This window comes from Bactrocera latifrons, unplaced genomic scaffold, assembly GCF_001853355.1.
Source record: "Bactrocera latifrons isolate USDA-ARS-PBARC rearing strain unplaced genomic scaffold, ASM185335v1 scaffold_157, whole genome shotgun sequence".
Classification (NCBI taxonomy): Eukaryota; Metazoa; Arthropoda; class Insecta; order Diptera; family Tephritidae; genus Bactrocera; species Bactrocera latifrons.
In genome coordinates this window covers 497,051-512,056 of record NW_017535041.1, presented here as the reverse complement: position 1 = coordinate 512,056, position 15,006 = coordinate 497,051, and the positions used below count along the sequence as shown (strand labels likewise).

General features: G+C 34.7%; 2 non-coding genes across 2 annotated transcripts; both read right to left on the bottom strand.

The window, feature by feature from the left end:
• Positions 1–6,802: 6,802 nt before the first annotated feature.
• Positions 6,803–6,929, bottom strand: Trnal-caa. The gene is made up of 2 exons: positions 6,892–6,929; positions 6,803–6,847 (listed from the first exon to the last, which is right to left on the bottom strand). It is a non-coding gene; the product is annotated as a tRNA-Leu (tRNA).
• A 211-nt stretch (positions 6,930–7,140) lies between these two features.
• On the bottom strand, positions 7,141–7,265 carry Trnal-caa. Its single transcript has 2 exons — positions 7,228–7,265; positions 7,141–7,185 (listed from the first exon to the last, which is right to left on the bottom strand). It is a non-coding gene; the product is annotated as a tRNA-Leu (tRNA).
• Positions 7,266–15,006: the final 7,741 nt, after the last annotated feature.

Sequence of the window (15,006 nt, the reverse complement as noted above, 5' to 3'; positions counted from 1 at the left end):
TYCAATCCCACCAAACACTCAGCACAACATTTCGAGGCATCAATCCTGACCTTCTGACCATTTGTTGAGCTTCACCACGCTTGGACCATAATCTTTTTCGCGCATTATTGTCGTATTTGTTCCTCTTTTCGTCTCCTGTTAMCATTCGCTTCAGAAATGGTTCGATTTCATTTMGTTTCAGCAAAGAATAACAGATGCTTATTCGGTCCATTAATTTTTCACAGACAATTCATGTGATATCCAAACATCRAGCTTCTTTTTGTAGCCTGCCATTTTTAATTGGTTCAAAACTGTTTAATGATAAATGTTAAGTTCATTAGCGATATCATGGCTGCAYATGCGAYGGTCCTGGTCAGTCTTTTCCATAATTTCATCGACTTTYTCAACGATAGATCGACCAGAGTGAGCTGCATCTTTCATATCGAAATTTCCAGAACGGAAGCGTCGAATTCTATACAGTGATTAAAAACCTTAGCTTCCCGCGAGCATCCTACCCGGTTCAAAGTAAGCTCAAGCTTCTAAAGTTCTGYTAAACCCGATTTAAACCATCGTTAAAACACCGTAACTTGTATTAATTCACAAAAAATTTATAATCTCACCTTCGGCCAGCTGAAATTAATGTCACAGCATGTCGCTCGTCAAAAGCACGCTGGCAACCGCGTGCATAGCTTCCACCAAAAAGCACCACATGACTAAAGCTCTTCATACAAGAAATCGTTGTGAATCAACACTTTTTCGCCAAACGCTCAGCGCAATCACATGRCCGCAGCACAAATTCATACACACATTGCTGGCTTGGACCCGTATACAACTATACTCATCAGTTCCGTCGAATCAAGCTTGCCACAAGAGATGTTCCGCATTTTAARTTTTCGCCAACTTTTCAATGGATCTTTTGTAAAATTTGCTCGAATTAAAGGCGGGGAAAGGTGGAAAAACAAATTTAAAGCACAACAATGAGCAGTGTGTATGAATATTTCACAGCAGCCACGCCACGCCGAGCAACGCTGTGCTGCTCCCCAGATATTTGCGCTGGGGCATGTGTGGAACACATTTTTCGAAATGTTGTAAGTAATGTGCCGTTCAAACGTATTTTTTAATAATATGCACGTGCGCTTGTGTCAAAATGTTTTCATTGAAGGAAATAATTTGTTCTGCCTGATTTTTATTTATTATAATTTTTTTTCCAAACAAACTTTTTGCTGTTTTTCATGTGGTCCTTTCTTTATGCCCTTCTCCTGTGTATGTATGGAATGTCCGTTCGGAATTACATCGTTTTGTTTGCTTCTTTGTTGTTGCGTTTACCATTAACACACGTCAGTGAGCCAGCATTTTTACCGTTCAAGCGTATTGAATGTAATTTAACTCTCATATTCCAATGACTTTTGAAAATATTTGACTTTGGGTTTTTGCCATCCTCACGTCCACCCACTACACATTGTTTTGGTAAGTTATATATTTCCATAARTTATATTTAAYATATGTATKAATGTCTCTTCTTTGTAAAAAAAAAATGTTATGTCCCTTTATTTTCCAACGCCTTATCAGCGCTTATCACTGTCATACACACCGAATGATTAAAATGAAATATTTGAATGAAAATTTTTTATATTTGACAAACTATCTTCACAAAATTTGGCATGGATTATTCTCCAAAGTGACTCTATAATATCTGGAGAACTTGTCTAGATCGAAGCACTATAGCATATAGCTGCCATAGAAACTACACAATCGGAATCTAGTGCTTGTATAGAAAATTTATTAATTTGACGAGTTATCTTCACGAAATTTGGCACAGATTATTACATGAAGCTATGATRCAATCTCCGAAGAAATTGTTCTGATCCGATCACTATATCATATAGCAGTCATACAAACGGAACGATCGTAATCAAGTCCACTTATGGAAACCTATTTTATTTAATAAGATATCTTCAAGAAATTTCATATGAGTTATTGCTTAATGTTGTAATGCAATCTCCGAAGAATATTTTTAGATCGGATKACTATATCATATAGCTGCCATACAAACCGGACGTTCAAAATGAAATGTTTGTATGCAAAACTTTTTTATTTGACAAGATATCTTCCCTTAATTTGGCAAGAATTATTCTCCAAAACTACTTTATAATATCTGAAGAAAGTTTCTTGATCGAACAATTATAGTATATAGCTGCCATACAAACTGCACGTAAASAATCCAATGCTTGTATGGAAACTTTGTTCATTTGGAGAGCTATCTTCACAAAATTTTTCACACATTATTGTCTAAGGTTATAATGCAATCTTCGAAGAAATTATTTGGACCGGGTCACTATAGCATATAGCTGTCATACAAACTAACCGCTCCAAATGAAGTTCTTGTATGCAAACTTTTTATTTGTGATATTTGTGATTTCGATATTACAGTTATAGCATAATGTATTCAAAATAGTTCCAATTAATTTTTTTGCTCGTTTGTTAAATCATTATCATTTAAACCCARAATTAAAATATTTATTAATTTATTTCAAATAAAGTGTATCCCTTTAGCAACTAATTAAATGAATTTATAGATTTTTTCACATTTCACCAAATGCTTTCGAGCAACTTCAGCAAGCTGGCAAATATTTTCAACAAAATTCTGTTTTCAATAACACTTAAGTTGTAGGCTAATTTATAACAATTTGTATTTTGTGGARCTAAATCCGCTTCGTATTCAAAACAAGCACACACCACTGTTAAACAGTTAACACAGTTACCCACACACACACCCACATTTTGTTTAATATAAATGACCTGTGCAACAAATTTGGAAAATTCGTAAAATGCCTGCCAGCACTTGGATAAAGCACATTCGCAATGACTGCAAATTCCCTTTTAATTGCAATGATTTAACTTCAATTTAAACTTTTCTACAACCAAGCACAACGCACACAACCGCATAGCACACACACACATACGCATMTAAATTTTTTTAATTGTACGTGTGTGTGTTTATCAACAATTCTGATTCATTGCCGCCCCGACTCATTCGCTGCTAACAAATTTTAATAGTGAGCTGAAATGCAATTGGGGAAACTCACGCACGTACACACACACACACACATACATACAGAAGTTGTGTGTTTTTGATTTACGTCGAGCGCGCYCATAAAGCTTATGCAATAAATTTATCAACTACAAATTTTCGAGATTTGTATAGCWATAATTGTTGTTGCTGTTGCTATTGCTGTTTGGGGTGACGATGATGCTGCTGGCAAAAGGGATTAAAACTTATCAGACGCCCAGAACGTGGCACAGCCCGTGGGGCATAAGGCTAACTGCTGGCGTCAGGTGAGTGGACGATTACAAGCGAAGTTGTTGGATGCATTGGCAGGGCTTCCAGGTGCACACACAGCTCTACACACATATGTGGACAAAAGCATAGACATATTTATTTCGTTTTATCTGTGTATTGCTGGTCTGGCATGCGTCAATTTAAGAAACTACAGCAGTAGCAAACTTTAGGCTTGGTTTGAYGCTGTCATTTGGCTTGTAGTTGTAGTTAATTCTTGAAAGAAAAAACAACAACAAAATAACAACCTCACARACACTCTGCGTATCGTCGCGCTAAGCGGATCTTGTGCGTATGCCAGCAGCCACACAAAGTACAAGCTCAACTAGTTGGTAATCGGTGAAACGTTTGCTGAGATATAGCGGTTGAAKGTAAAAGGCAAGAGTAGATATTTCAGGGGTAACAAAATTGCTTATGTGAACATACAATCGCTAACATGTGTATGGTGAAGTCGGCAAAATAAAACARAAAAAATAAATAAAACGGTATGATAGCTGTAGCAGTCAGACAGACCAAAAATTAATTTAACTGCAATCCAACTTCACTGTACTGTAACGTATGCTTAGCAATTGTCCAATATTTTTTTGTTTTTGTTAATATTACTGTTTAATCGCATTACAAAAACTTTCTGTTAGACAATTAGAGAAGTACTGAAGCCCAGCTTTAATCGCCTATATGTTTTCATATTTATAACTTTTATTTCAGTTTCAATCAGTTTAGTTGCAGGTATTACGTCGTTATTTTTTTATAAAACTTTATTTGGATTCATACCTTATGTTCTATTAGCTGAACTTTAGGTATCTCGTAATGTCTCGAGCAAAATGCCAATTGATTTATGTACAATCCCAAGATTTTTTCTCTTGTTTCTAAGTTCATTGCCCGGTTTTATTCGATATAAACTTTTACAGGTTCATGATACCTCGTTTAATCTCAAACCTTATATTCCAGCTCAAACCCATTTTGTTGATTCCTTGTCATAATATAATGTCCACTTTTTAGTCTTATTACYCTGTACAAAATATATAAAGTTTGCAACGAAGTTTAATACTTTTAGCCAAGTACACAACTAAATTGACATTTAGCCAAGACAACAATCYTTGTTTACATTCTGAATCAATGATCTTTCTATTTACCTTTTATGGGGKCAGTGATATCTTTGTTTACGTTATGAGGTCATCGAACTTTCTATTTACATTTTGCCGGGGTCAATGAACCCTATGTGTATATTTTAGGAGGTCAATAACCTTTTTGTTTACATTTAGCCAAGCCAACAACCTTTGTTTGCATTTAGTTTTGCATTTTATAGAGTTAATAACTTCTTTGTTTACATTATGAGGTCAATAACCTTTTTATTTAAATTTGGCCGCTGTCAGTGAACTCTTTGTTTTCATTTAGCCAAGTCAATAACCTTTGTTTAGATTTTATGGGGTCAGTGACTTTTTTGTCTACATATAGCTTAGTTCACAACCTTTGTTTACATTTATCCTAATCAACAACCATTATTTAGACTTGTTCGCGTTGCCTGCTTTCTTTTATAGAGCAGCCAGCTTCCCCTGAAATCACCTTGTAACTTCCACATCACATCACATGATGAGTTGAGAGTTCCCTAAGCGCTGGCCTGACACGGTACCTGCTTTACTTATATAGCCAGCTGACAGCCATACTCTCCACAAGTCAGCTTGAGACTTCTACATCAAATCACATCGCGATGTGAGAGCCACCTGAGCACTGGCTTGGCACAGTGACTGCTTTTTTATTGAGCCAGCTTCCTCTAAAGTCACACGTCAAATCACATCGATGCACGAGGGCACCTATGTACTGCTCAGGCACGGTGTCTGCCTTATTTTATAAAGAGGCCAACTTTCTCTGAAGTCTCATTGTGATTTCCACATCAAATCACGACAGTCATCTAAGCACTGACAAGGCACGGTGCCTGTTTTTCTTCTATACAGCTAGTTGACGGCCAGTTTCTCGTGAGGTCACTTCAGGACTTTTAAATCACATCACATGGAGGAGCAAGAGTCACCTAAGTACTGCCCAGGGGTGTATACATGGAATGTTAACTTTACCATATTGGCACCAAAGTCAATAGAACAAAATATACTTTTCAGGTATTTTATTTTGCTCGGTTTGTAGGGCTGCTATATGCAATATTTATCCTATCTGAACAATCTAATTGTCCCAATATACTTCAAGGTATAAATAAATGTTCCAAAGGTGGTGACTTTTCATGTTATACCAAACACGAAGCCCCAATTAGGAAGTGCGCAGCAAACTTAGTTCCACATATCAACTTGTTACTAAGAGCTTGTTGCACGCTGCACTTAAGAAGCTTAATTCATATGTAACTAAGTAAATCTATGACCCCCCATCCCCAGCGCAATTAGACAGCGACGGCTACAAGTATATAATATTGTTTTTGCTGCTGCCTCATTACATTTGTCATAATTTTCCATTAGCTTTGTTAATAACAAAAGTCAACAGTGGCATTAATAGCATGATTATTGTTGGTGGGTAATATGTTGTTATTGTTGTGATTGCTACAGTTACTATTTTTATGCCGCATTAGTCGTGACGCGTTGCAGACATACAAGTGCATAAAAGTACCATTACATTTATGTGTGTGTGTAATACCGTTGAGGTTTGCATGTGTTTGTATATATGTAACTGCATTAGTACGTATGACACCGGTCCATTGAGGTTTAAGCTAAGCCATCAGCCCTTAACTGAGTCGGCACTTCATGCGCAACAACAGCAACAAAMTTGCCAGCATACAATTGTTATTTTACACTGCCATAGCATGCCTTTAGGCGCAAAGTCATGCCGGCTTATTAGGTAATATAAGGAGCAGCATCCTGCCTGGCAGCCGCATACAACTCTTAATGAGTATTTATGACTTATGCAGTTGCACAATTAATCTCGGATTTTATGATATTATGATTTGCTATCAACACACATGCACAAATAGACACACGTAARGAGTCTCCTACACAAACATATACTGTTTGTTTGGCTGCCCTTACGTATTTTTGATTATGTTTGTGTTTATTTGTGTGCCACGTCTGCACTTTTGCTCCGTTAATTTATATTGAACTTTYAGTCTGGGGGAGATGTAGCCAGATATGCGTTATTTCCCGGGAGCTTTCAAGCAGCAATGGCGGCTACAGTTTTCGTTTTTCATATTGTCATTAGGCTGTTGGCGTCTATGCTACATTAAGTTGCATATATAGCGATAGCTGCCGAGTTCATGTGATTATATWATTAACTGAAAACCACATTTTCTAATGTTAAATTTCATTAAAAGCAACTAGATTTTACTATGCCTTCATCTCTAGTAAATATAAAAATTTAATKTGAGAAGCGAGTATATATCCAATTTTTTGATAGAGTTACAATTGGTCACCCTTTTATACATTCAGAAATAAGGCTAAATGAAAAATTACAAAAAAAATATAAAAAAAAACTCACTCTTAATAAAAATATTCTTGTCAGAAGTGGGATTCGAACCCACGCCCTCAGAGAGGACCAGAACGCTCCATATGAATCCCACTATTCTAGTAGTGAGTAAGTTTGCACTTGAGTCTGGCGCCTTAGACCGCTCGGCCATCCTGACGCATAAATGTTCAGCAGCTAAGAAGGCCATAATTATAAAAAAAAATATTAAACTATTTATATCAAAACTATATGGAATTACGAGATATTTCATTTCATCTTTTATAATCAATAATGTGCATATACAATGATTCATTTTGTTATTCTTTATTAATTTTTAAGTTCTTCAAATAAAAATTTCTAAAATACTCAAAATTTAAAACAAAAAATTTTGTCAGAAGTGGGATTCGAACCCACGCCCTCAGAGAGGACCAGAAAGCTCCATAGAAACCCATCGATCAATGATAGGCAAGTTTGCACTTGAGTCTGGCGCCTTAGACCGCTCGGCCATCCTGACACATAACGGTATGGTAGCCAAATACCGTTCCGTTTGGCAACAGCTGATTGATTTTGAAGATCTTTTAGATAAGTTTCAAACCATAAATTATGTGCTCTAGCATTGGATTATTTTGTGGAATTCTTAAGAATTTAAATTAGTTAGGTCGTCTTTAAATGGAATTATAGTATTTGTGTTCCGTTGAAAAAAATTTTACTTTTAAATAAATTGGCTTTAATTGTTCCAATTCCTTGTCATTTTCCTACTTTACTTCACTGTTGGAAACAGCTAGCAAATTAAGAAATCTGTCATTGAGATATCAAGCGTGTTCTAATTTATATTGGTCGAACTAAATACAAAATATAACTCTCCTCCTTTCATTCCTTCCCTCCCTTTCGTTGCCATTTTAACAAAGTAAAGTGGATTTCCATATTAGCTTAAATTACTAACACTTAAGCATCCTATATATTATGCTAGTAGAACCAAATTAAAAAACAAAAAACCGAAAATATAGTACAAAACGGCAAAATTAAAAAAAAAACAAATAACGCAAGCAAAGGAAATCGCAGCRTTTCGCTTCTTCTGCTGCTTAAAAATCTTGCTAACAAACATTTACTCCATTTTTTTGTTAGGACAGTGAGTACAATGATAAACTGCACAAGCTGAGCCCGTTAGCGGCCATGTCGCTTTGTATGCTTCTTAGCTTTGTCAGGGAGGAAGGTAAATATTTTCATTGCAAGAAGCACGAAAAAACAACAATAACGCGCAGTTTTTTCTTAAGTAGCTAACCGTGTTGTAGAAAGACTAAATAAAAATAACAACAGTTGTGTGAGGAGAAACAACAAAACATTAAAAGCCAGCTTTGTCTTCGAAGAGATTAAGACGACAGTCAAGACAAATAATAATGGGCGGGATTTTCGGTACGAATAAATGCTAAGACGGTACTTAAATTATAATTTCTTGTGCTGGATTAAAGGCGTTTAAATAGACGATCTCGAGGAGTAGTGAAATAAAAGAGGCGGAAAGAAAACGTTAAAAATGTTTTCGTGCGTGAATGTGATTTGTGCGATGAGTTTCACAATAAAAAGCGAGTTTTTCGAATGAGACAAACTGTATTAGTAAAGAGGCCATAAAAGTGGTTAGTCGCTATGAATTCACTGTAATCTGATTTTACTGGAGAACAACCGAAAAGCAAGAGACAGAAATTTTTCTGAGTTAAAAAATCACTTAACGGTGGCTTTAACTATAAAACATAAAAAACGTTGACTTCAGAAGCTTCGGAAGCTATAATACCCTTCAACCATACAAAAGGTTCCCTACAAGAACTTTGATCGGCCAAAATATATGGCAGCTGTAAGCTATAGCGACCCGATCTGAACAATTTCTTCGGAGGTTACATTGCCGAATTTCGAAATAAGGAATCGATATTCTCGGACTATCGAAATGATCCAACTTTTTCTTAATAGAACAAAGAGCTTACAAAAAATGTTGATATATAACTTCCACACTAGCATATTACATTACATAAGTTAAAAATAACATGTTCTGGAGATCCCGACTATTACTAGACCAAATGATAAAAAGTGCTTTGCTGCAAGATTGCCAGTTTTCCAAAGTTTACCCGAATGAAGTCAGATGAAAAAAATATTTCTTGGCTATGGAATTGATATTCTTGGAATATCTAAATTGGAACCAACCAGTTCTTGATAGTTTGCAAAGAAGTTAACAGAAGATTTTCACACTGAGACAGTACCATTTAAGTAAAAAAAAGCATGTTCTCAAGATCCCATCTATTTTTCTTCTACATATATTATTCCATACACCGCTTACGCAGTTATAACCGACGATAACCATCTATTACTAAATCGAAAAAAAACACTTTTATGCAATGTTGCCAATTTTCYAATGCTTCCTCGAATGAAGTTAGAAGTTTCCATATTTCCAAACAGGTTTTGTTTCGGTGTTACAAATGTTCTTTATCAACTGTGAGCGCTACATTTCTTAAAAAGTATTCTCCAAACTCATATGAATAACATCAGCGTTGTATTTAGTCATCTCGTATTAGGCAACATTCTGGTAAGCTTGAGTTACTTGATTAACAGAATAAATATGTGAAGTCGATGTGATTGGAATATCCACAATTTAGCTTTTGATAGCTTYCAAAGAAGTTAAAGCAAGACTTTCACACTGAGATACTACTAAATCAATTAGAAAAAACATTTCTCAATATCTCAACTATTACTAGATCGAAATGATAAAAAAAAGCACTTTTATTGGTTACTTGGCAATTGCGAACAAAGTCCCATCTATTACAAGATCGAAATGACAAAAAACACTTTTATATTATATTTCCAATTTTCCACAGTAGCTTCGAATGAAGTCAAAAGTTTCTATATTTCCAAAACAACTTGCGTTTCGATATTACAAATTTTACTTGGCAACTGCAAACACTGCATTTCTTCAAAACTATTTCCCGAAATTATGTAAATAATCAAGCAACAAGCAATTTATCGGGTGTCTACTTTTATTTACCATTTTCTGGTAATTAAGGACCAAACACCATGGTGATTACCGATTTTAGTGCTAATTTACCAGCAGTTTACTACCAAATATACATCATTATGGCGCACTATAYTTTACTTAGCTGCTGGATGTTAACATCTACTGTTGGTCGTTATCTCTGCCTTTAATTCTTTATTTCTTTCATCTGTACTTTTTATTGTGGTTTTCGTTATTCTTTTCCCTTGCCTTACACACATTTTCTTTTTATAAGTAAGCAAGGGTGTGTATATGTATGCGCAACTGTATTTTATTGTCTCTTTCGTTAATCTCAACGCCAAGGATTTATTTCTATTTTATAATTATCCTGGTGGATTTCGTACCTCACAAAAGCAAGCTCACAAAAACAACAAACGGAGAGCGCCCATAAAAAAAAGTGCAACTAAAAGTATTTAGTAACAGTTTTTTGACGTATTAAATGAATTGCGCAATCCCATAGCTGCACTGCCAAATGCATATACATCTAAGTATATCCTCTTTCATGAATGTGGGTGTGTATATGGACTACTATTCGGCAGCAATAAATCCCACCATCGCTCTATCAACGCTATACCGCACTCACGTTGCAATTTTATTGTCTTTTTGTGGGTTTCGCTATTCCAGCGGTTTGTCTACTGCTCCGTTTGACTGCTGTGTAAGTATGTAAGCACCTCTGCGCGCCCAGCCTCAGCTCAACTAACGACCACTGGCAGCTTTTGCTCCTTGCCTTTCGTTACTATGAGCTTTTCTATTTTCCCCCACCCCGCTCATTCGTGTTATTGCTTTTTTAGTTGTCTGCTATGCTATACAACTTAAGCGGCTTTAATTTGCCAACAGGGATTTTTAATTATTTCACTTTATGTATTTGATTTTCCACCAACGCACCGATTCATCGCTTCACCGTCCCAGCGCCTCAGCGCTGGCTAGTCTCGTAAGTATTTTTGGCTGTCGTCGTAAATGAGTGGGCGGCCGGCGGTCTACGATGGTATTGTTTGTGTTGTTGGGTGTGAAGTTTTGGTTGTGTTCGTACGTGCCAGGGTTGCTTTGATTTGGCGGGCGTACTTTTGTGGCTTTGTTGTCAGTTCGTTGGTTGCTTGATTAGAGCCAAAAATCTGGTGTCGGGAGTATTGAGTATTAACTAAGTACGGCGTACACTAAGTAGTATTAGTGTAGCGACATGTGATTGGTTTTAGTGTGCGACACTTGATTCTTTACTGATTTAATTTGAAGCTGAGTAAAAGTGGCGGTAGGGCAGGCYTAAGATTTGACTTAARAGATTACGTTAGCTGTGGACACTAAAAATTTTCTTTAAGAAGAGAAGATATGGAAAGGGATCTGATATCCCTGATCTAATCGGAAATAATAGAAAAGTCAGARAATTTTAACGGATTAACGTTTCTGGTTCAATAAAATCTTAAAATTCGTCACAAAAAATTCTCAAAAAATAATACGTGAACAAATAAATAGTTAAAAACATTGAAATGCTTTACCAAAACTATAATATGTATTTTGAGCTTTCTCTTTATACAAAAGCTCTCGTGAGCTTTCATTGATAAAACTATATATSTTTGTRATACTAAAACAWTTTTTTTTTTTCATATAAAACTTGGTTTTTGTAATTCATTTCATATATTCGTTCTATGATCGATTTTTTTAAATCTATGCTACCTATTGTAACCTTTTTCTTTAACCGAAAGCTTTTTGAGGCTTAAATTTTAAGATGACTACTAACCTTTATTCTAATATGAATTGTAAAAATTGGTTTTTAAAAGCACTTTATCTAAATGCTATCGAGCTTTCACAAAACCATGCAGAGCAAAATTTTCTAGTTCAGAATATTCATTATAAWGAATAAAAATATGAAACACAAAAACTTTTGAAGCTGCAATAAATTRTAAAAAATCGTTCTTCAAAGCAAAATGTCTAAAAGCAATTGAGCTTTCACACGAACGTTTTACGGCTAGGTTTTCTAGTTYTGATTCAATAAATCTTATAATACGTCAAAATTTGGTATCGCTTAGAAAACAGTATCAAAGTTAAAAAGTTCATTATAAAAAGAAAAATTAAATGCGCAAATATTTAAAACTGCTTTACTAAAGCTCCATTAAGTATTTTACGCCTTCAACTTTGACAAGCTTTCACTGATATTCATATCAAAATTGATTTATCAAATAAATATTATATATTTTTGTCAATTTGTTGAGCTTTTTTGAATATATACTACCTGCTTTGAGCTTTCGCTCTGCGTAAAAGCTTYTTAATGTTCAAATTTTGTTTTAACAAAATTTAACCATTCGCTATAAAAAGTTTAAAAAAAAGTTGTAAAARAACATTTCCTAAATGCTATCAAGCTTTCACGTGAACTATATTTGACTAATTTTTTTTTTTTTGTTTTTTGTTTTTGTTTTTAATATTTTCTTAAAGACATATTTTAAAATATACAGGAAACAATATTGATATTCGCCCCTGTACAAAGCTTCTAAAAAAAAAGGTTCTAGAAAATACATTTCCTAAATGCTATCGAGCTTTCACATGAACTACATTCGGCTACATTTTGTAGTGCTTTTTTAATATTTTAATACAGACATATTTAAAAATATACAGGTTTTTCGCTATATCCTCAGAGCTTTATTCTACAATTATTGCGAGCTTTCGTTTAATTTTCTTGTTTGTAAAACTGACTCTAAACCCCACACGCATTCTYTAACAAGCTACCTGTTTGAGGAAGAAGACTGTTTAATATTCTCCACTGGCTCAAATTTTAAGARAATGCATATCTGCCAATCAAATTTAATTTCAACATTCTCCAAATTACACAAAAAGGCACTCAAAAGAAATGTTGAAAGTTCCAGAACACCAACTTACCATTGCCACTTAAGACATATAAGAAGAACTTCGTTAAATGCACTTTGAGTACATTTTTTGCATTCATTGCCACAAAGCTTTCTTTTGCATTCATTGCCACAAAGCTTTCGCTGCTCACGCGAAAGCTAGCTGACGCTGACTTTGCACTGATAAGACACAAATTAAATTAATTGCATACTTTTGCGCGGAGAGGTGAGAATTTTGCTTCTTATTTGTGGTTTAAATCAGCGAAATCGAGTCGAGCTTAGGTGAAGGTAGCGGGTTGGTGTGTATAAAAGCGAAATTGGAAGGCATTGCCGTAGAYAAAAAATAAGAAAAAAGAGAAAATGAAGCGTGCATTCGTGGTTTTTGTGTGGTTTTTGTGTGCGGCTACGTTTAAGTCTAATTATTTTAATTATACCTTTGTGTGCGAAAACGCATAGCGCAACGGCCGAAGTAACGCCAAGAAGCTTCGAAAAAAGATAGAAAGATAGCAGTGGCTAAAAGTTGATTTCTAAGCGCAGTGAGAATAGCAATTGCTGCGAGAAATTCTAGTTTCGAAATTTTTATGAATATTTGTTATAATTTGTTTAAATGTAAAAAAATATAAACGGCCTCTGCTATGCAATGCGCTCTGGTATAAATGAATTTGTTAAAACTTTGCCATTTCCAACGTAACTTTTTAATTTTCTGCACCACTTGCGCTACAAAATGCGTTCAAGCGCTGAAAACTAAAAAACAAAAAAAAAATCCGAGATAATAATAATAAAACGTGCCCTTACGCTCAGCCCCTATRCGCACACAAACACACGCGCAAATTAAATAAGTAAGTAAAATGCATTGGCCGCCTGGGAAAAATGAGATACATTCCGGAGGCTAGTGAACAGTATGCAAGGCTTGTTGGAACAGCACGTTTGATATGCGCGAAATTGTAATATCCGCCACATTGCACAAGCTGGCGGTGCATTGCCGCCTAAAAGTATGCTGTTGTGTGCACTCAAGCGTGCAAAACATTCAAAGAGATACCAAGAGCGTAAAAAGTACAAAGAGAAGGCGAAAAAAAGTTAAAAGTTACGCATTATGTGAAAGCTCTTCATAAAAGCTTTCACTAATATTTATTTAGCTTTCACTTACACATTAAAGAAATTATAATTATAGAAAAGAGTTTAATGTTATGTATTATGTGAAAGCTCTTTATAAAAGCATTCACTAATATGTATGTTAAAGAAATTATAACTACTTAAATATATGTGTCTTGAAAAATTCGCAAGACATTAAGGAATCTTTCGCTTTTATTGTATAAGGCTTAAATTACTATAAACTCGATGGTAAGTGAAAACTGTATTTTAATTGACTTTCTTATTTGCTTGCAGATAATGAATGCATTTTAAAATTTGGCTTCTAAAAACGCTTTCACAAAACGAGAAAACTTTCAGCAAACCATTGAACTCTATTGAGTGGACTTTCCCGTRGTATGAGAAAAACATCTTGCTTTAAGCTTTATTTACTCTCAATTTTCCACAGCAAGAGAAAAAGTTCTTTCTTCCAGCTTTATTCTTAATTTACTCTCAATTTTCCATAGTACGAGAATAAGACCTTGCTTCAAGCTTTAAGCTTAATGTGCTCCCAATTTCCCGTTCTATGAGAAAAAGTCATTGCTTCAAGCCTTTAGCTTAATTTTCCATAGTATGAGAAAAATAGCTTGTTCAAAGCTATTTTTACTCTCGRTTTTTAATTAACTCTCAATAGTCCGTAGTATAAGAAAATAATATTGTTTCAAGCTTTAAGCTTAATTTACTCTCGATTTTCTATAGTACGAGAAAAAGATTTAGCTTAATGCTTTAAACTTAATTTACAATCAACTTTCTATAGTATGAGATAAGATCTTGCCAAAGTATAAGCTTCAAGTTTTAAGCTTAATTTAGTCTTAATTTTCCATAGTATGAGAAAAAGATTTTTCTTTGAGTTTTAAGCTTAATTTACTCTAAATTTTCTGTAATATGGGAAAAAGACCTTGCATAAAGCTTCAAGCTTAATTTCTCTACTCTTTGTTTTCAGTGTAAATAAGATTAAAATGAGCTTTCATCTAAATTTCAGCGCCTAAGCTTAGCATAGTTTACCCATATTCATAAAAGCTGTTTTACGTTCTATTAACATTCGAAGAACCATATGCAACCTCACAACTGTGCTCTTCTCTTCTCGTCTTCTTTTCGGTGTTGCTCGCTATCTCTTCGACTCCTCATTTTACAATATTCTAAATTCTTTAATTCTTAAATTTAATTTGTTTTCGCTCTTTTTTGTTTAAYGCGCCTCAGTGCTTTTGTTTTTTTCTGTTAATCGTACGTGCGTTAAGTTTAATGTTTCAATTTCAGTCCGCTCA